The 22,439-nt window shown below is 39.0% G+C and overlaps 1 protein-coding gene across 2 annotated transcripts in view; it reads left to right on the forward strand.

The window, feature by feature from the left end:
- The first annotated feature begins 377 nt into the window (after window positions 1–377).
- TMEM91 (transmembrane protein 91) overlaps window positions 378–22,439 on the forward strand; it is a 39,187-nt gene continuing 17,125 nt past the window's right edge. Inside the window, exon 1 of one of the 2 annotated variants that reach the window (XM_072430509.1) lies at window positions 378–581. The gene's annotated coding sequence lies outside the window, so the exon portion shown is untranslated. The remainder of the gene's footprint in view (window positions 582–22,439) is intronic. The other variant, XM_072430510.1, reaches the window with a different exon arrangement.

The following is a 22,439-nucleotide window of genomic DNA, read 5'->3' on the forward strand; positions in this document are numbered from 1 at the left end:
GCCCGCTGTTTACATTGCCAATTTAGACAAAGGTCCAATCTCACCCTATGGCCACCTTCCAGTACATGGGTTATGGAGTCATGTCACTGGGAAGGGCGGCGTGGCATTAGCGGTAAATTATGGTAAGCAAGGGCGCTTAGTAAATGTGCCACATCTGTCCAGAGGGGGATACAGTGCATGACATATGGATTACAAGGGATTAAATAGAAGGGATTTGTATGGGCAGGATTAACCCTCTAGCGGGTAAGAGAGGTTTTAAAAAGCAGCCACTTGACATTTTTAAGCAAGATGCTCTGACAGGCTGCAAAAGATGGCTAAATCCATTAGGAGCATGTGTATTTAATTCTAAAGGGCATGCTACTTCCAGAAAGACATTGAGGGTCTCCTGATCACTCCAGAAGCTGCAGTGTTTGTCAACAGCAGTGCAATATGGTAGAGAAAGGGTTAGTAGAAGCAGTACCAGCATAGCATCCTTTCCTCCCTCCCTCCTCTGCTAGCAGAGAATCAGAGACACTGAGAGAGGAGGACAGAGTACAAAGCTGATCCCAGCATCTAGGTATGTGATGGGGACCCATACACAGGTGAGGAGGGAGCTTGGGTTCTTTTAGAACTAGACAGTAGGACTAGATATTTAATAATAAATGTTTCATATAATCCTTCTATTTTGCACTTTTTGACCCTACTGCTAAGGACTAGACTTGCTCAGGTAACTCTCAGGTCCTATACTTTATACCTGACCACTAATTCTGCTTGAATATTTTATTACCATTGCTATTATTTCACTACCCTATACAATGTTCTCATACTTAACCACTTCTGTCTGCTTTGAATCTAATCCCAACATGTTACACTTTGGTAGGTGACCACTACTTAAGTACTGCTTGTAAAACCAGTACTGCCATGCCTAGCCCTTATATACAGAATTAAATTGGTATATCATAGATCATTACATCTTAACATTAGATCCAGCATTGCTATACTTAATCCACTTCATGATAAGTAATTCCTAGACGCTGCGCTTCAACGTTCTTAATCCAGCTACTAAATTCCATACTGTCGTGCTTAAACCTCACACCAATTCCAATGTAACTTCTATTGTATATATTGCAATATACCAGACCATAATATCCAATGGTGCTCTATTTAAATCATTCTTATTACAGGTGATGTTCCTATATAATGCTCCAGTTCTTGGACTAGTGCTTCTATCCAACAATTTTATTATTAAGTTATACTTCTCAAATAATGTATATTACATATTATGAACTCTCAATCCTGCAAGCCCAGCTATTTCTCTTGTATATTAGTTTATTCTGCCAATTTAAAAGAATTTGGTGTATTCCACACTCCATTGATAGTCTTCTATATCCAATGCACCTAATATCCCAATTTATAAACAATAACACTTTAATACTAGGGGTCTGTTGTTTTCATATATTTTATCCATACCCAGTACTTCTTTTACTAATCCATTTATGGTGCTTATAATTAAGATTTTATTCTGTGTTCCTTTGTACATACTGCACTTGACTTATAATGCATGGTTATGAATGTAAGTGATTATTCTATAAAAGGGACTATTCTGTTCTTGAACTGTGCACGTCTTAACCTAGCTTCTGTTATTCAGTTTCTGCTCAGATGTCAGATTCCTTGTTACATGTTAAACTTCAGTTCCTCCTAAGCGTGCTCTTGTCAGTGTATCTGTTCCGTGGAGCTCACTCTTGTTTCATCAACCGTTACAGAGTGGGAAATAATTGGCTCATCCAAGGTCACAATTGGGGGACAACTGGGAACAGAAAGGGAATTAGGTTTTATGGAAAAAATGTCAAAGCGGTTGATTCATAACAGTCTTCTTAAACAAGGGGGGTCGTTCTTTTGTATTATAATCTGGTAATAGACAGCCATGTATGAATCAGTTGTGTGCAAGACAAGCCACCACGCATAGCTATTTAGCTTTATTGTGTTATAAAATGATCGTGTGTGTTTGGCATTCCATAGTGCCATTTATCTTACATGATTCATACCAAATATAGAAATATCAGACCATGTGTCATTGCTGGTTGGAGGACAATAATGGAGTTGTATTGTGCTATTGTCTCAGCTTTCGGATCTCATTTTTTATATACAACTGTGCTCAATTAGAGTGCCTTCACAGTCCTTTCACTTACACCACCAAACTATCTTCACGTAGTGTGAATTTCCTCATCCTTTTTTTTTTTTTAGGGTGTTTTTCCAGTCTTGACTGATTATTCCAATCAGATTCCAATCCACCCAAAATTAATGAGCCTTGCTTTAGACAAATGTGTCTTCCCAAAGTGACTTACAGCCAACAGCCATTCTTACAGTGTATCTTCGCACCTTCCGTTCCTGAGTAGCTTTTACTGAAGTGCAGCAACCAAAATCATTAATATTGTCAAAATAGTACAACTAAGATTCAAACTGGTTGTTGTGGTTATTTCTCTTTGCAATTAGTGATGTTTTTACTTCTTGTGTTGATTTATTTTGGTGGGTTGAAGTGTGAGGCACGTTGAAGTCCTTTCTGTTTTTCTCCTGTGCTTTTCCCTTCTTTGTGTCATGTCAAATAATTTGTGGGTTTTATACGGACAGCTAGGAAGATACCTTTTCCATCACCTTTTCTGTTTTAAGAAATGCTTAATAATTTTTAGTCCTTATAAGGCAGCCATTTTCAACTAGGGTTCCTTCAGAGGTAGTTTCTCGAGCCTTGGCTGATTGACAAACCTTTTGATGATGTCTGTATAGTTCTGGGGCCAACATCACGTATAGCCCGCTGCTGCTGACATATTAAGTTGTCTATAAAGGTTGTATTCTGGACACCATTGTAAGGGAATGGAGGGAATTGTTACAAATTAAGGAGGTTTTTACCCCCAATGAGTCCCAATAAATTGGTTTTAGTAAGGGTTTCCGGAGAATGAAAAATTATTCAAGGGTTCCCCAGGAGTAAAAAGGTTGTTATAAGGAAAGATTTTATGTAACTTTCATAAATAGGATTAAAACAATGATTCAGACTAATGAATTAAAGGTCAAGATAGGAAAAGTAGAAGACAAAAAAATATCTTTATGTCAAATGTGCCCTCAAAACAAATACCAAGTTATCATGTCATATCTGCAATTTGTATCCAGCCAGTAATAGATCTAAATAATTAATTTAAGATCTAAATTTGGTTAAAAGAAGGAAGTTGATCCCAGGGTGGGGATGTGAGTTCCCAATACTAAAGCTTTCTACTCAACCCTTTGAGTGTTTCACTTATAGCCCCCATTTACACTTTCCCAAGTGTTTCCTTGTTTCATTTCTAGTGTCTCTTCCGTCTCTATAGTGCCGATAGGTCCAATTCTTAATGAGCCTGCCATTGTTTTACTGAATGTGTCTTCCTAATCCTCCCCAAATGTCTCTCTCACAGCCAACAGGCTTTTTGGATGTGCCTCTATGCTTGTTTTATTGAGTATGTCTTCTCAGTGCTTGCCAAATATTTCAAAGACTTTCGATAAAGAAAATGGACCTGCTCAGGGTTTGCAAAAATTTTCCAATAAGCTTAAAGATTTCCCCAAGCATTGAAAAATGCCTGTAAGTGCTCATTATAGCTCACAAAGGAACTGCAAGTGGGTGCAATGCGGAGCCAGTCCCATAAATAGGCAGGCTGTAATTCTGAAATTATTGAGGCCATCAAATCAGCATGACAACTAATATTTGTATTAGGAGAAAATCGGCAAAGGCAGCCTACATATTCTTTTAGCACAGGTATACTTTAACACAATGCATGATGCAACTGATATGGATGCTCCTTCCATTATATATATTGTTTCTCCAGCCCATAATGTGCCTTGTCTTCTCCACATTAATTAAAGTTTCATCACATCATCTGAGTGTGCAATCGAGGCTTCAGTTTGTTATGTTTCCCGTCAAGTCTGCTTTACACTCACTGAGTTTGTCTTGATTCTCCTAAATTAATACATTAAAACTGGTAGATTTACTAAAATATTTTAAAGTCTGGTATATACATGACTGGTATGGAAAAAGACGGGCACATACCAATAAGTAGTAAGGCACTGCAACAGTATTTCTGGGCTGCAGGGGTGGCATTTGCTTAGGAAGTAACTCATCACATATTTATATTAGACAAGACATCTCTTGGTGACACAAACTACCATCTGCCAAGGCATCTGCCCCCTCTCCTTCATACCCATCACCCTTTATCCAGGTATGTCATCATACAAGTATTCTGATGTTATTATTATAGTGCATCAATTGTCACTTTTTTCTATATCTCCCTAATTTCCTATCCTTTGCTATTATTATTTATTGAGTAGTTATTCCCCTATAATTTATTGTGACTCAGATGCAAGTTGTTCCTCCCTACTCCTACTCCTTTTGCTCATTTTCTTTTTTTTAACGTTCCTTTATTTCACATTTCAATAGATGACACTCTAATTAAGTCATATGAACCATACCTTTTCGTTTATCCAAACCCAGTTATAATTGGTAATTCTTCTTGAAACACAAAGCCCCTAACCCCAGCCCTAAAAAATAACATTAATACAATATTTGACATTTTTATGTTTCACTGCTGCCATTTGACTAAAATACAAGACCTTTCCTTGAGGTTAGAAAAAGCCACACTTTATTATATTGAGCAAAACTTCAGAAAGCCTTTTTTTTTGATTTTGCAATCATTTCAATCAATGCGATCTGTACAGAGGTATAAAAGGTAACCACAAGCCCTCCGAACAAGGGACCCACCAACATATCTAAAAGTGATAACATCAGAATGTAAGCCTAAAAAAAAATCCTACTAAAAAATACTTCAGCACCCCAGTATGTTCTACATTTTAAACATCAACTGGAACAATTAGGCTGTATACAGAAAGCAATCAATTCTATATGTAGAGATTTTTCAGGTCGTAAGAAAAAAGAAATTTTATCTATTATATAAACTATACTTTTTTATGTGTGTGCTTTTTACATTTTGCATAGTGTAGAAAAAGTAGCAAACCCTTGCCAATTTTTTTACTGCTGTTTGATTACATATTTTTCCTCATTTCTTGTCCTACTCACAACATTTGAAACAAACACCATTGATTTCCTTTGTGACCTGTGACATTTACCACAATCAAAAAGGGAAACGCTAACTGATCTATAAAGTGGCCTTCACGTTGATTGCCACTATAAATGTGCCGGAAGCTAGTAAAAATGCCAGTACATAGCAAATAGTGGCATTTGTTTCAAAACATGGGATCATTTAAAAAAGTGATGATCTTGTCATCGCATTGCCCCTTTATGAATAAAAAGTGTAATTTTAGAAACAACAACAGCACTTTTCTAGTGATCCATCTGGATTACCCTTTATAAATGACCCCAAAGGGATAGAAATAGATCCGGAGAATGTCAGGCTGTAAGAATGCTTTGGAGAAAATTAATAAAGTCAGCCAACATGGTTTACTTAGGGCATGATTCCCATAAAGATAGCGGTATACATTTTAATTTTTATAAAACCATTATGCTTCTATTATCAGCTTACAAAATGTATCCAGAATGATGATTAGCTCTTTCCATACATCCCAATTGCCTATGATTTGGAGACACTGTTAAACTCAAACAGTAGATCCAAGTCCCTCTATTTTTCTTTCCTTCTAAATTGTCCCTCTTTTTGGTACACCACTCTTAAAAAGTAATTGTTTTACTATTAGAAAGTGTTATATATCATTAAACCTTTCACCCAGGCTTTAAATTATTTAATTTGTTCTCAGAAAAAGCTAATATATAACTAAAAGTAGTTAAGAAAAAAAAACTTGTCAATTAAACTAATCATTTTTTTGCATATTTTTTATAATCTGCGAAACTGGGATACAGCAATGGCATTTCAATTGCCTACAACATTTGTTCTGAAAAGTGTCCCTCTTTCCTATTTCCAGAAGTTGGGAGGTATACCTATGCATCAAGCAATACTTAGAAAGCTTTCCTGACGCTAAAATATGTAAATCCTAGCTTCTTTATTATAACAATCAGATAAACACAAAATACAATCTGTCTAAAGGGATGAAATGTTGGTTCAGAAAGGTGGCCACTAGAGAAATCTTTGCACTGGATCTATTAATATCCTAAAACAGCATCAGATTCAATGCAGAACATTGTAAACCACATCTGCTACAAGAGAACATTCATTTGTACCCTTTAGGGGTTTGTTTCAGTTAGAATATAACTAAAATATAAATCTGAAACCACTACAGGTTCATCATTGGTGTGTTATTGTATACTTACAACTCAACATTCAATTCATTCTTTGAAACCTATCATCAAGTTTTATATTATACACGTGAAAGCCCTAAAAGCAGGCACCAACCACAAGACGTTTATTGTTACTTTAATAAGCCAGATAAGTTTCCTATATTATATGGGGTCTGATTTTCCTAACTTCTCAGCTAAGCCTTGACCAGCTACCATTCCCCTGTCCAATGAACGTACATTAAAGACTAATAAGGAGCAAGAAGGGTCCAAAATATATTACACCAGTCCTTAGCACAACCCCCACATCCTCCTGTAAAAATAGGTTCCAATTTATGGACCTCTGATCATAATAACAGGGCTGCCTCCAGGTTATTACGTGACTCTAAAACAGGACCTGAACTGAAGCCGTGCCCAAAAAAAGTCAATCAAAGGGCATAAAATTAGTTGCCAGAATTGCCTATGGTCTCCGTATAGCTGATCATTTTTAATTACCAACTTTCAGTGACTTGTTCTGCATTGTACATGTTTAAAAGTAGGAACAGGGCTTTGCTTCCATGTCAGCAATGAGAACTATGAGTGTTCATCTGGAGTCCATAATGGGAACCTACTTTTGCTGTGGAGGGTCAGGGTGTTAAGCAAGGAAAACACCACTTCAACACCACTGGATAAAGTGCAGGCGGTTGGGCAGTGCCCAATTCAGTTGTCAGAGAACTTCACTCTCAGAAATAAAGTGAAGTTATGTCATACAAGTGCAAGGAAGTCAGTTTTCTCTCTAATAAAGCCAACAGCAGACACTCTATGGTGATTAAAATGCAAGACATTTTGGGCCTTTAGTAAACAGATATAACTAAAGAATGTTATGTATTAAATTATTTATATTTTAAAGGAGCAAAAAAGAGTATTGTTATGGTTTACATACAGTTATAACGTTTTATAGTAATGGAGGTTGCAAGTTTACATCCATTACATATATGCACAATTTCTCCCCTTGTTATGTCCTTCTCAGCCACACATTTTATCACATGTTGCTAGATCCATGGTATACCTGTCAACACAAGTCAGCAAGGAAAATGGCTCCTGGAATTATCTTACCCAGAAAGTAACTGGCAGCCTTAGATAGTCCATCACAGTACAGGTAACATATATCTTAGGAAAGAAGCACATGCAAGGATTATTCTTATTACAGCTTACATAAACCCTAACAATTACCTTTTTGTTTCGGTCCCTTTTAGTCTGGTAAATTTACCATAGAAAGCATTTTCTTAAATAAACTTGTTGATCTCCCAAGATCTTAGCAAAAATAGACAGAGGGCTTAAAAATCAATAAAAACACAACATCTACTAAATTCACCTTAGTTAGTGGTTTTTAGGTACAAACCCTTCCAACAATCACTCACAAACAATTGGAATGTTCACACTTACAGCTCTCACCCGTCCAATGTTAGAACAATAAATAATTTATAAATCTTAATATATTAAGATAATATTATTTATCAAATCAATTTAAACAATAGTGAGTAGAAATAAAAGTTGTCTTGTAAATCTGTGAATATGATAGATAAACTAGAATTAAAAACTGGACAGACTGATAAGCACATTGACCATAAAAATATTTGACTCGGTTGCTTAGTATTGCTGTTGGTTTTGCTGCCATCTTCAAACATACGTGCAATATGGCTCCTTGCTCTCTTGTTACTAATAAAGCAGTTGGCTTTGATTTAGAAGCATTTGAACATCAAACTCTAGTCCATATGTGTTTACTTTGGAAGTACTTTAGTTATTTGGAAGGGCAGAGGTCTATTCCAGATCTTTGTGGTCTCTTCTCAGCCCCTTCATGCCATTATCACACGATCGGTCTGTGCCACATTCTAGCTTATGTTGATCATTCAATATTTGGCTATTTAGTTCACAAAACATATCAACTCCAAGTAATCAGAAATCATAGACCTTACCAAGAAGTTCATTTTCTTGTAACCCAAATGACAAGCCATCCCCTTTCAGAGCAGGACCCAAATACCCCCTGAATATTTGGGCATACTCCCATATTACACATACATAAGAATGCATATTCCACCCAAGGTGCTGAACATCCAAATTACTGGCATAGATTTTTAAATCAACTATCTTGATCAATGAATAAATGAATATTAGGTAGATACAAAGATAGATATAGATATACCAAAATAAAAGGAGAACACAAAGGTTAACAAAAGAAGAACAGGAAATAATGAAGGAAGATAATAAAGTTGATCATACTAACTTTCCCCCCACATCACACTCCATTCACTAAGTCTACAGAGGAAGGGGTCCTTCTGCAGGTGTCCACATCATTATGCCACATGGACATTTCCTATTGGTTGTCAAGCAGCAGGGTACTCTTAGGATCCAGTAGAGGAGATGGGGGCAGTGGTGCCATTCACTGGGCATAGTAGGGTACTGGCCAGAGAGGGCACTTCTGCAGCACCTACAAATGGGGCTGTCAAAGGATCTGCACAGTGAATTGAGACAAGTATATTCTGCTTTACAATGTAAAAAGAAAAATATTCAGATTGGGATATAGGGGAAATAATTTTTGTCTGGGGTGGATTTTAAATAAAGGGAATAAAGGAGGGAAAGACTGGACAGAAGGAAGTCGGGAAGGAAGTGAGGGATATGAAGAAAAGAAAGAAAAAGGATAGAAAGGGAAGAGAAGAGAGGGAAAGAAAGGTAAGGAAAGAAACATGATAGGAATGTAGGGAAAGGAAAAAAGAGATAAAAATGATAGAAAGGAGGGGAAAAGGAAAGAGAGATAGAAAAGGTTAGGATAGAGATAGATAGGAAAGGAAGGAAAGAAAAAGGATAAGGAAGAGAAGGAAAGGAAAGGAAAAGAAAGGAGAGATACGAATGAAAGGAAAGGAAAGGTGTAAATGAAGAGTAAGAAAGAAGAGAGGGGAAAGAAGGGGAGGAAGGGAAAGGCAAATGAAAAAGAAAGAGGAAGAGGAAGAAGCAAAGAATAAAGGAAGGGTAGGGAGAGAATGCAAAAAGAAAGGAAGGGAGGAACAAGATGAGATTTCTCAGAAAGACATACAGACAAAGAAAATCTGATTTTCATTTCATATCAATGCAGCACAAAGCAATAGGTAATCGTTGGCTATCAGATGCAATGATAGCTTTGCTTATATAATGAGATTGCTATTGATTGTCCAGTGCTGGGAGTGTAATAATGAGCTATGGCAGCCATGTAGATGTCAGGTGCTGCAGTCCTTCTCACATCTGTATTCCTGGGCAGAGAAAGCCAACTAATGGATTATCTGTAATGAAGCAGAAAGTCGAGAGGTCAGCTCTCTATACATCCTCCTCGCCTCCCTGCTTTCATCCTTCACAAATCCCCCGCAGATGCACGGTTAAGAATAGTAACAATAAATTGGATTTTTTCCCTTTTTTTCCCTTTCTACATGGAGCAGACGAAGTCAGTAAAGGAATATGGGATAAAATAAGGCTTATTTTCTAAGGAAGAATGAGTTCTTGCTATTTCCTAAAACTCTGACAAAAGAGCAATTTACAAAGATTAGGAGAAATTGAGGCTTCTATAAAGACTTCTATAGATCTATCTTGCTGTCTTTGCAGCCTTTGTACTTGGGACCAGTGGGGGAATCTGGGGCTTTGTCTTTCTTACAGAGATCACATTATATTGATCTTCTTATGTTATAGAGCACAGAAGGGGGCTTATCCTATTAAAGTCTATTAGATGCAGTTATAGGTTAAAACGGCAATTGTAAAGATCAGGAGCAAATGTAAGGATTAGGTCACACTGAAAGTTTTTCTACTGTTTAACTGTAGCTTTTTTTAACCTCCTTCCCAACAGTTCACGTATGAAAGCTACCATCTGAGCAATGTGTTACTGCACATGTGAGCGGTTGGAGGACAGCACAGTTGGGTGGTCAGAATACCACCACATGCATCTGTGTGCACAACCAGATGGGGAGGCAATTAGGGGGTACTGTATTTTGCATAATATATATATATATATATATATATATATATATGTTGTGAGGGGTTACGCTCAGGATCGCCTTTGCTGGGGTCAAAGCTGTGGTTCATCCAACTCAGATCCCACATCGAGGTATCAGCCTTAAGCTGGCTTTGCGCCAGGTTTATTGAAGGTTGCAGATAAAATAACAAAAACAGCAAAAGAAAACCTCGCCTGTCCGGCACTTACTATACATCAGACGTCTCTGTCTATCGGCTGGAGGGCTTCTCCCTGTCAGCTCAAAACCAAGCTTTCAGCAACCTTCCACTCACTTTTGAGCTCACTCACACAGACCGACTTGAGGTCACTCACCCAGACTGACTGTCTGTGTCTCTCAGCAGAGCTCCCTCACACAGAGCCCCTGTCTGTGTCGCTCCAAGCAGAGCTCCCTCATACAGAAACCCTGTCTGTGTCTCCCCAAGCAGAGCTCCCTCACACAGAACCCCTGTCTGTGTCTCTCCAAGCAGAGCTACTGACTGAGCTCCTGGCTCAGACTTCACATAGGAATCTTGGGAAAATATATCTCCATTTCACCACCAATCCTGCCTTAGTGTCACAATATATATATATATATATATATATATATATATATGTAGGCATTAGGTACTAATACCACTTGGTCTTGAAGACTTATGACTAAGTACTGTTAGTAGTAAAAGCCATCAAGACAATGTCATGCTCATTTGTCTCACTTGTGTGATATGGTAATATGACATACTGATGATGACTCCTTGATTGTGATTATTTTTTAGGCCTAATAGTCTTACTAGAATGCCAATATAAAAAACTAAAAGGGCTGAGAAAATGGTTTTGTTTGGTGGTAGGATAGAGGTTTAGTTGGGGAAAGCAACCCTTTTTAATTGCCAATGATTGCAAAAACTACAGGGAAAAAACTCTATTTAGATTATAAACTTACTGAAACATAATGGGTGAATAAAAAAAATCTTTAGCCAATCATCCAGGGCCCAGATTCTTCCCAATCAGACAACAACCACATGACACAATTTTTGTGCAATCTACAGCAGTCCCATGTCACTGCTTTCTCCAAACATCAGTGGACAGGAGGAGGCAATATGAGATAAAGATGAAAGTCCCAATTTATTTTCATGCCAAGGATACACTTTAATCAGTGAATCTGGGTGATCCAGCAAATCTGGAATGAATCTGGTCCAGGACTCAAATATTTGCTATCAAACAGCAAATGGCTTTCAACAAATTAATTCCAGGTTTGCTGGATCACCCAGCTTCACTGTTGGAACTGTATTCTCTCCAACCTTGCAGGACTTTAATAAATCAGGCCCAAAGACCTAGTGGGTTACTTTTTACAAAATATATTCATGTCAATATCAGCTAAGTTGACTTTGCTAAGCTGCAGGTTTTGTAGAAATAAGAGGGGAGGTAGAAATCTGATGGGGGATATCATGAAGGTAAAGGTGTGATGAATACAATGGTTTATGTTACTTAGTGGTCCCCTATACCCTGCTACTATTAAATTGTTTCTTAAAACCTTACCATAGATTTGTTTTAACAACTGAAAATAGATCTGCTTTATTTCATATGCAGGGAAATACCTAGGAGATGATTTTCTGTTCAAGAATTTGGTGAAGTAGTGCTAATAAAAGGTGGCCACAGGGGCTCCCCAAAAACTTTTGGAAAAAAAAATTTATAGCAGAAGAAAGATTTGTGCAGAACCCAGAATAGAGAACTAAATTAAAAAATTGTTGCACTAGAATATGCAGGTATATAGGAGTGGGTTTGGAATTTATTACCAGCTATATCTTTTTTGCAATCTGTTAATAAAGCCTGAGAATAAAAATATTCTTAGCAAAATAATATTTTCATAACTGATGCTTACAGTGGCTGTATGGTAGCAACAGACGCGTCTGGTCTACAGAAACACATAAACCCAGATGGCATTTGTGGGCTGGCAGGGTACCAGTACAGCTGATGAGGGTACCCAGAGATTCTATAGAATTATATTGGAATTCTGTTCTGTGTGAGCTGCTCCATGATAGCAAACAGAGAAGCAGCAGTATGCATAGCATTTGGCACAGGAAATACATTAGTTCCTATATATGAATATTTTATAGAGACGCACAAAGTGTTATTCTGTGCTGAGCTAAGACAGAGTGACCTATATATTCCCAACGTCAGGGACACCTCGTATTGATAAGTTATCTATATTAATGGGATACCCCAGGGCAGCTGTCTGCATGGATTTTCTGCATCACTGGAGCTCATCCACACCGGGGTTCTTAATCTGGAATGAGATAGTTTAGGAGGGCATACAAGAAACAGAATGCTAAATCTGTTGGCTTTAAAATTTGATTTATTAAATTATATTCTGCCTTCGTTGGCTCCTCAATTCCTTACTAAACAACTTGCTAATTAAATTTTTAAATAAAACATTTCTATAACTTTGTTTATACCTAGTGACATAATTACAACTTTCAGACTGATCACAGTCAGTGGAAGTTGCCGATGGGGGGCTGTACATGGCATGAAGCTGTGGTAACTCCAATATGTCATGCTGAACCTCCATGATTAAATAAATCCAATAAATCAATGCCGTGGACCAGGTACAATAAGATTGAAGAGGAAAAGGCCAGAAAGTGAGTTGGGCTGTACCTACCTTGCTGCACCTTCTAATACAGGACTTTAAAACTGAACAATACTAATGGGAAAGATGGAGTTTGGCTTTTGAAGCAGAACTAAATCCAACTCACTTGTCCTCATTCTGTAGCAGAGTACCGCTGTTTTAATAGGTACATTTTTAAATACAACCAGTGTAAGTACTAACCTAAATAAACCTACTACTGGTCTTGTATGGCAGGGATAGAATGTGATAGGAAGCAGCAGCACCAGGATCCAATCAGTGTATAAGCTGAGATTTATCTTGCTGATGGAAAGAGAAAGCAAAGTGACAGAAAGTGAAGCTTATCATTCTTTCATTGTCCAATCACAGGCTTATGGCTGGTCCAGGACAACTCGGGCTCAGTGGAAATGAATTGAATGAAGCTGAGCTTTAGGATGCCTAGTGTCCAAGGAAGTTTTTGGGTTTTTGAGTTCTGTGCTCAGGATTTGGACTTTGCTGAAAACAGAAAAACGTAAAAAAAAAAATATCTGTCAAACAAACATTAATAGAAAAGCATTTTTTTCAGTTCATTCTGCATCTTTCCTCCCCTGTAAATCACAGACCACACAATGTTTATTATTTTAATCAGAACCCATCCTTGCAACTGCATTTCATACAATAAAATCATATATGAAAAATGGCATATTATTAATTCTGACCTTTTATCAATGAGCCATGCATCCGTGCCATAGACATGCGAATCTCCTGCTGAAATCAGCCTTTCCATGACTGTTCTAATCGTTGTTTATTTTGCAAAATTAGTCCAACATGTAATTCATCAGAAAGCAGGTTCAAGTGCTTCACAATTTCTTACATGGAGTGTGCCGAAGCCAAGAAGCCTCAAGCTATCCAGACATATTACAGATTGATGGTATACTCTTCTTTAGATTTTGCAACAACTGTGTAGACCACGAGTCCACCTGATTGGATATAAATGGGTTGGAGGCCATTGAACTACATAGTTGTAAATCTGCTTTACCCAAGACATGGTAACATATGTGGTCAAAAAGTCTGAATTTGGTTGAATCACACTTGTATGTAGCAGTAATAGTGTTATCGTAAAACAGTGGTCCCCAACCTTCTGGAGCTCACGGACCTCTAAATGCACAGACTCCAGACCGCGCATGCACAAGGTCCCATGTGTCACTCAAAGGGGAAGAAACTTCCTCCATAGTTATGTCATGATGCCAGAACCCGCTCACTCTCCCATTGCAGGTCTGAGCTCACCGCCCTGAGCCTGCATTGCGTACCGGAGACGTGGTCTGCGGCTCTGGCCGGTGCACCCCCCCAAGCCAGGTCCTATTCCTGATTCTGCTTGGGGGGACAGAGCCACGGCCCACCTGTCAGACTAGTGGGCCGCAGACCGGGGGTAAAAAAAAAACTGTAACATATGTTTGTTTGTATGATGCACATTGGTAAGATGTGGCTCAATTCACCACCACAACTTACCCAACCCATTTGCACCATTAAGGACAGTAGACGGCCTGAAAAAAAAATCATGTTTGATTTTGGATAACATTGGGAAGCTTCGGCAAGCCTTTTAAAATTATTTCATTGCCTTAACCCACTTAAAGCTCAATGCACTGTGCAAATGCTAACGAGCCCTAAACTGGACAAACCATCTAAAATTCTCTCTTGTTTTTACAGGAATATTTTCTAATCTTTAAACCCCAAGACCCAAGTAAGATAATTGAGATGATTTACTAAAGTAGTTGAGAGTCCTCAATTACTAAACTGTGTGAATACCAATTTTAATTATCCAACCATGTGAAAGCAATTTTCTTCTGCACATGATTGTGTATTGAAAGCAGAGAAGAATTTGCTTTTCATGTGATTGGATAACTGAAGCAAATTCTACACAATTTCCTGAGTGAACATTCTTGATTCCCTTAGTAAATCAGTATCATTGTATCATCCCATGTTTTTATTAAAAGTAAACATAAGACTCCATGGATCTGGCCTTGTGTTATATAAATTACATGGTGTCATGTATGTTGATTCTGTGTTTCTATGACATCACCAATAATCTCTCTTCACCTATAATATAAGGTGTTTTTACACTAACCCACCCCCCACTGCCACTGGTGTTTCTGAAGGTATGTCTCCTCATTAGTTGCCCTCTGCTGTAATGCATGCAATGCAGCTTTAGGTGATAAATTCGCCATTAATAATTACTCTCATTATCCCGATCCCCTCTCCCCATGCTATTTATCACATCTGTCTACATCACTTTTCTTTTATTATTAATGGGGAGCTGTCTCTACCCACCTGTCCTATGCTATGCATTTAACCCATCACTGGCTTGGCTCACATATGATATCATGTAAAGAAAACTGATTCTAGGGAACACAGGTAGGTTGCCATTGCTGTCTGGTTGTCTAGCTAAAATGAAGCAGCTAAGGACTTTTCACTTTTTCCAGGTCAGGAAACATTGGACCCAAAGGCTGATGAGCACACAGCATTTTCATAACGAAGGCATCTGCTGCCCACATATTTAATTTATGATTTTCAAGCAGATCAGTAAATTTCCCATGCAGGGCAAAGAAAAAGGATCAATTTAATGCCCCTCATTCGAACACAGCTGTATGAGACTGGAAGTCCTGCAACAAAGCACTTTTGGATGCAAGGTGACATTGAGATGCCAAATGGTGACCATAGAAGGAATGGGAGCTGTACACACAGCACTGCTCAGTTCTATGGAGGGAGGAGGAGCTGTAGACACCTTGCCGTGTCCTTCTTCATGGGAAATGCCAGTGGTCATCCCAACTTGGCCATTTAGTACCGGTAAATGCTATGATTTTGGAGGACCGCTTGATTTTTACCCATGGCATACATGATTGTTCGTCTTGGGCAACAATTATCTAGTGTGTGTAAAGCTTAGGAAAGGATTTCCACTTCCTTTTCTGTCTACCAAATGTCAGGGTTCATTCCTTGCATAGACAAGAGTTTATGCATGAATTTCCATGCAGTTATGCACATGGCATTGAATGCATTTATTCTTAAAGACACCCCAAATGCACCTTGCCACTGCAGCAAAACACGTCACAATGCACTGCCGTGTGTTGCTGTGTGCCGCAGCTGTTGTTTCGATGTGCTGCATTTAAATGAACGGTCTGTTTTATATTAACAGATACCAACATAAAGGACAACATGTGGCATTTTCAAAAATGCAGTGCATTGCCATATTGGGAACAGACCTGGAGACTTTTCACACCTAATTTTCTTGCACTTTAAACTAAAAATTCAGTTGGGCTTTAAGTCTGTTTTTAATAATTGTCACAAGCACAATATAATTTTAACCCAAGCTCATAGTTTTTTTATCATTTTAAACCAGATTAGATACTCAATTCACCCATATCTGCCTTTCAAAAAGACCCCTTGTCAGTTGTGATTTTGTCTCCTGTCTTTTAAACCACAGGCAGGCTCCTACACTAATGGTTTTCTCTGTGATTTGTAACCCATGACACCACATTTCTCCATCCGCTCATTCAGTAATATTCACAGCTTGTTTCTAACTGTCAATGAACATATGCACACCTGACAGTAACTTGAGGCGGTGATTTACCTCCAGGTATCATGATGTCAGATTTACATTTTTTTCTAGAAAAGTACAGGTAGTTGCATATCCTATACCAGAAAATAAACTGAAAACTGCCAAAAAAAATTCACCTACCTTCAAACCCGCAGGGCAGTCTGATCCATCCGGGGGTGTCCTGCATCAGGTTCCGCCATCTTCATCTATATCCTACGTCACCCAACCCAGGCACCAGATCGGGTGACGTAGGGTGGAAAAGGAACTTGCTGATCTCACTGCACATGTGTGAGATAGGCAAATTTTTTTCTTTGCGCAGAAGGAGCATCCAAGAGCCCCCCGGGATGCGTGACATAGGTATCCCAGGAAGCTTTGCACTCCCATTCAGTCTTGATCGCCTAGGCAATTTAAAGAAAAAAAAAACAGAATTTTTACGTTACATAAAAGGGTTGTCTACCTTTTTATGTAAAGTGAAATTTTTGAGTGTAGGTACGCTTTAAGCTTCATACGAACATCAGAGGTTTGCTGAAAACAACCTTTCATGGACATTTACAGTGACAGATGAATGAACAAGAACACATTGCACCCAGAGGTGGATATATGGACGTGCAAAGTGTGCCACTGTACAAGGGCCCTGGACCCTCCTTTAAGACAACAGCAAGGACCCCAGATCAGTTCCGCACAGGGGCCCCATGTTGGCTACGTTTGCCATTGATAGCACTGTTCTGTCTTATAAAGAGAGTAGGGGACGGTCGAGTGTGAGGCACCCCGCGGCACCAATCTGTTGTGGCATCAGGGGACTGCTGTCCACGATCAGCACCACCATTTGTCTTGGACATGTGCCTCAAACATGTCTAAGTACCTTTAAGGAGTTTGTTTATCAAAGTTTTTTCAAGATTCACACAATAATCACTCAAGATCCACACAATTTTCACATTATATTGAAAATATGTCAATTTTGGGTGAAAAAATAACAAATAAGTAAAATCGTACAGAATAGCAGAGGTGCAAGCAATAGGAACATTATTTTTTTTTTTTTTGAATGAGCCATACTCTAAAACAACAGGTATTGTGGGTTAGGCCAATCTGGTTATTATAAGACAGCTGTCATCGTCACGCAGCTGGATTGGCTGAGCCCTACTATACCTATCATTGATAGGCAGAAAAAAGGCAAAAAAACTGTCACATGTCAGATTAGAATACCAATCTGAGGTCTGAACAGTTTCAATCCAAGTCAGAATCGACTCAGATTGGTACTTTCCAACCACCACTGAAGAAGAGCAATTGTGAAGCTTGCAGGAGGATTATAGAAATGAAGATTAAAGATGGAGCTTTCCATTAATTATCATGTCACTGTCCGCCTTTCAAACCTGCAGCCAGAATGGTGTGAATTCCTGTACTGAGTCTGGAAAGTTTGCCCCCATGTAGAGATTAAATGGCTTTTCCAGCACACTAATAATGAATGTGTTAGGTATTAAATGCTTCTGACACAACAAAGAGAATACATAGTGAGCCTGTGAATGGCAAATTATCTCATGGAACGTTATTGTAGCTGGGGATGGTGTGGGGCCAGCAGTCCCTGTCATCTCCTTCCACGTCCCCCCATATCCCAGCCTGCATGGTTCTGTCACGTTCCAGCAGTGAGATAGATGTTATGTGCCCACTTGCAGTTCCACGCACTGAGAAAGGGAAGGAGCGGGATTTTCCATCACTCAGACAGCTGCCTTAAAAGCCCATTAATATTTTATTACATGGTTTGCTTGCTCTTTATGCTCCCTTGCTCTGCCTCTGACTGACAGATTATCATGTACGCTCCCTCCCCAAACAGGGGCAGCCCCAGGGACCTCAGAAATTCCTCTACGAGCTGAATAAACCATACTGGTTTCATCTAAGACCGTCCGTCGCACAAGCATATATATATTGCCCTTTATGTGTTGTATCAGACATGTTGCAACATTTGAATAATATCTGTAGAAAAACCTTTATTTTACTTTTGTATGGCTTGGAGAAAGGTTAGCTGTCTGTATCCACGATTCCCTCCTCAGTTTATCCTAAAAACTATTGTTAACGAGACCGAAGATGAAAGGAAATCCAAAATGTATCCTCATACCAAGGGATAAGGGAACATCTTCCAAAGGGAACATACACTACACAGACTCTAACATTTTGTTGGACGGCCTTTAGCTTTAAATACAGCACACATTCACCGTAGTGATTCATTCACCTATAATCTATGAAATGTCACAACATTTATGTCTATCCAGAGCTGTATTAATTTTTCACCAACGTCTTGTATTGATTATGGTAGTGTTGGACCGATGTGTAAAGTCTTCTCCAGAACATCCCAAAGGTTTTCAATAGGGTTAAAGTGGTGGCCAATCCATCTGCGCAAATTATGTCTCATACTCCCTGAACCACACTTGCAAAATTTGTGACTGGTCAACCCTGGCATAGTCGTCTTGGAACATACTCATGCCATAGGGAAAAAAAATCCAATGATGGGTAACCTGTTTATTCAGTATATTCACGTAGTCAACAGACCTTTTATTTGGTGCATAATGTCACTGAAACTAGACCTGACCATCTGAAGCAACCCCAGCAATGTGCTTGGTTAAATCCAGATGGTGACAGTGATAGTGAATGTTCCAGGGTCAGAGATTTCCTCTAATTTCCTGTTGCATTTCTATTGGTATCTAATGGTACACAGGCCGCAAAATGTAGAGGTTTTTCCCTTCCCTACATTATCCAAAACGAATCCAAAAAAACACTATCCAAAACTTTCATTACCTTCTGGAGCAAGCTGTGCTTTGATATGTAAAAAGGAACTGCAGAGTTTGTCTTGGTCAATAAAGAATTACAAAAGCTAGCAGAACAACAAAAGACTTCTTCTGCAAGTCATGCAAACCGGCCTTTCCCCCCACCAGTCTCTGTCCTGCACACGAACGAGCAGGGAAGCCCCATTCGTATCTAGGAGTCGTCCATATGTTGCATGTCCTTAATTCAGGGACTACCTGTATTAAACATATCCCTAGATTCTAAATCATAGTTGGAGGCCCCTAGCAGCAGCAGGAAATTACAGACTCAGTAAGGAGCTGTGATCTCATGAAAGCAACTACAGGTCAAATTAAGACAAGACTGGCTCATGAATTTTTGCATTAATCCTTTTGGTAATAAAATAGAGTGGTCAATTCTCGTCTCCCACTCAACACTCTCCAGCAGAGTTTTTAACATAAGCAATTCTCCTCCTTTTTCTTGCAATGCCATAGACCTCCTACCTCCTAGACACTCTTTAGGAGACGTCTCCACCTTGAATTGTCCCATTAGTTGCAGACACCTCCTTGCTCATTTATTCCTATATAGAATGTGTAAAATATCTAATGGAGGTTCTATCCCAGAAAGGACAGAACAATGGAGAATGCAGGGTCCAGGATTTAAGGACTTGCCCTAACTGTCCACTCCAACCCCTTCTGTAAGGTACACCAAATATTTGTTGATTTCCTTCACCGAGGAAAAAAAGTGTTTGCCTGAGGGAAGAATAACCTTGCCATTCTCATTCAATCTACTGGAAACATCTCAACAATAGTAGTAGGAAGAATCCAATCTCTCTTTGGAGAAACTTTGAAAGCATAAAATATGAACAAGGTTCTGGCTGGCCAACTACAGCCCAGCTGCCAAAGCAAACACTAAATTTAGGCAAGGTGCACTTCTACTTGGGTCAGGGTCTCTACATATTATAGGGAGCTCCTGTTTTCCGAGTGTGAGCGAGAACACCTAAAGTGGACAGGATAAAGAAATATTCTACACTCAGTGTTGGATTATGAAAATAATCATCCAAGTTCCATCCAAAACTAGTATATGACTTTTGGGGGAATTGGGACATCAAATAAAAAAGGAACAGATCAAAAGCAGATACAGTGATTTTACAAATATAAATGTGACTTTGTCTCAAGCTGTTACCTGTAAAAAAAGAAAAAGCAATACCTACCTCCCCTGCTGCTTCTACCATTGAATGCTACCCAGTCAGTAGAAAATGTTCACAAGTCCCTTGGGAAACTGACACTTTTGGAACTATCGATTTGAATTCCCTGTGGCTGGAACATGTTCCTCCTGCTGATCTTCCTGTCATTATCATCTTCTGTGGAGGTCAGCTGCAGGGAACCAAGGAGATTAAGGTTATGCATACACATGCAATATTTGTCGTTGGAAAAGATCTTTCACGATACTTTCCAACGACTAACGATTGCATGATACACGAATGAGTGCTGTACATACAGCACGGTTCCTCTCTATGCAGAGGGGAGAACGATGGAGCGGCACCGCGCTGCGCTCTCTTCCCTTTACTTGCATTGGGATTGTTTGTCGTCCATTGTCCGTGGATCCGCGAGGGCAGTTGTTTGGACGATGGACGACAAGTGCCGTACACACGTAAGATTATCGTTCGATATCGGCCTTGAGCCAATTATTAGACGAGAACAATTGCATGTGTGTCCGTAGCCTAACACTCCTAGAAGTGTTGGTATCCCAGCAGGGTTTTGCTTCTTTGAGACTCCATCAAACAATGAGCAGCACAGCCATAAAATCATCAATTTTCAAATCTACTAGGACTAGCAGTCAGAGGCAGAAGTGCCTTCAGTTTTACACCATCCAGACATCCAGATATACAACTACAAAGATGTAGGGACAGATGTGCTAAGGTTCCCTCACCTACCAGGAGGTGAACTACTATTTTCAAGAGAAATTGCAGGCAAAATAAATCATTTACAGAGTATTGCCAAGGCACAATTGACATTTCTAGATGTTCCCTATGACATAGAAAATCTTTATATTTTGAGTTCAGTTCCACTTTAAAATAGAGGGAAGGAATGTTGCCGTTTAACCTATAGATTTCCACAGTGTTTCTGCAAACCCTAGGACAGACGTCACATAACATATGTATGAAGGCGATCTCAATCACACTGTGTACTAAAAATAGGTTGTGTGGCTCTGAGCTCCTGACTATAGAGTAGGGCTGCCACTGCTACGTGCTGAACAAAACACCGAGAATAATATTACCCGGCACTGGGGTTATGTACAGCAAGAATGTAATGTAGAAATACCTGGACAGGTCTTCCACTACTAAATGTGTTTGATTTTCCCAAATCACTATGATTATTAAGAGGAACATATCATTTTGAACCATAAATGGAAGGCAAAACCTGAAATCTGTACTGCGATAAATACATAAATTACATTTGCTGACCTTCCATAATTGTTATCTGGCATTCCCTGACCTCAGTAGTCACTAAGCTTTAAGATGTTTCTAAAAACTGAGGTCAAAGGAATGCCTGAATTCCTGATCTGTTTACATGATCTAGGTCATTGTCTCAAAGCATCAACATTGTTTAATCAACGGGAGCCAAGAAAGGAGCATTTTTGCCAGAAATGGCAGCCTCCACATTGTATCTATGCTGCTTTCCTTTAAACACTAGTAAAGTGTAATTAGAGAGGCAACGGGAAGAAGGGAAGGGGGGGGGGGGCAGGTTACTACAGCCTAAAAAAAGTAACTTTTGGTGATGCTTTCAGGGACCCAGAATCAGGTTGTTTTTTAATATTATTATTATTGATATCTAGATACTCTAGACACAAATCTGTCATCTTGGGAAAACCTTGATTTGTACTTTCCAGGTGTTAGAACATCTGATTTCCAAATGCTTGTTCCAGGTTGGCAACTGCCTAACAGTCCTTAACATTGCCTGTAAAATGGATCAGCATTGGTCACATACATTTCTTTCCCAGTATGTTCCCCCAATTCATGACTTGGTCTCACAAGCCAAGAGCTAGAACATTATAAAAAGGCAGTGCAAAGAACAACGAGAATGAGGAAATCCATAACAAACAAATTTCAGGATTATGTCACCAAGTGGGAAACTACTAGAACTTTGGAAAAAAAGGAAAGCGTCAATGGATTGGGACAGTTCGCTGGACTTGCATAGTTCTAGTAGTTTCCCAATTGGTGACATAATCCTTCCTGCAATTCCATAAT

The sequence above is a fragment of the Pyxicephalus adspersus genome, chromosome Z (assembly GCF_032062135.1).
Source record: "Pyxicephalus adspersus chromosome Z, UCB_Pads_2.0, whole genome shotgun sequence".
Taxonomy (NCBI): domain Eukaryota; kingdom Metazoa; phylum Chordata; class Amphibia; order Anura; family Pyxicephalidae; genus Pyxicephalus; species Pyxicephalus adspersus.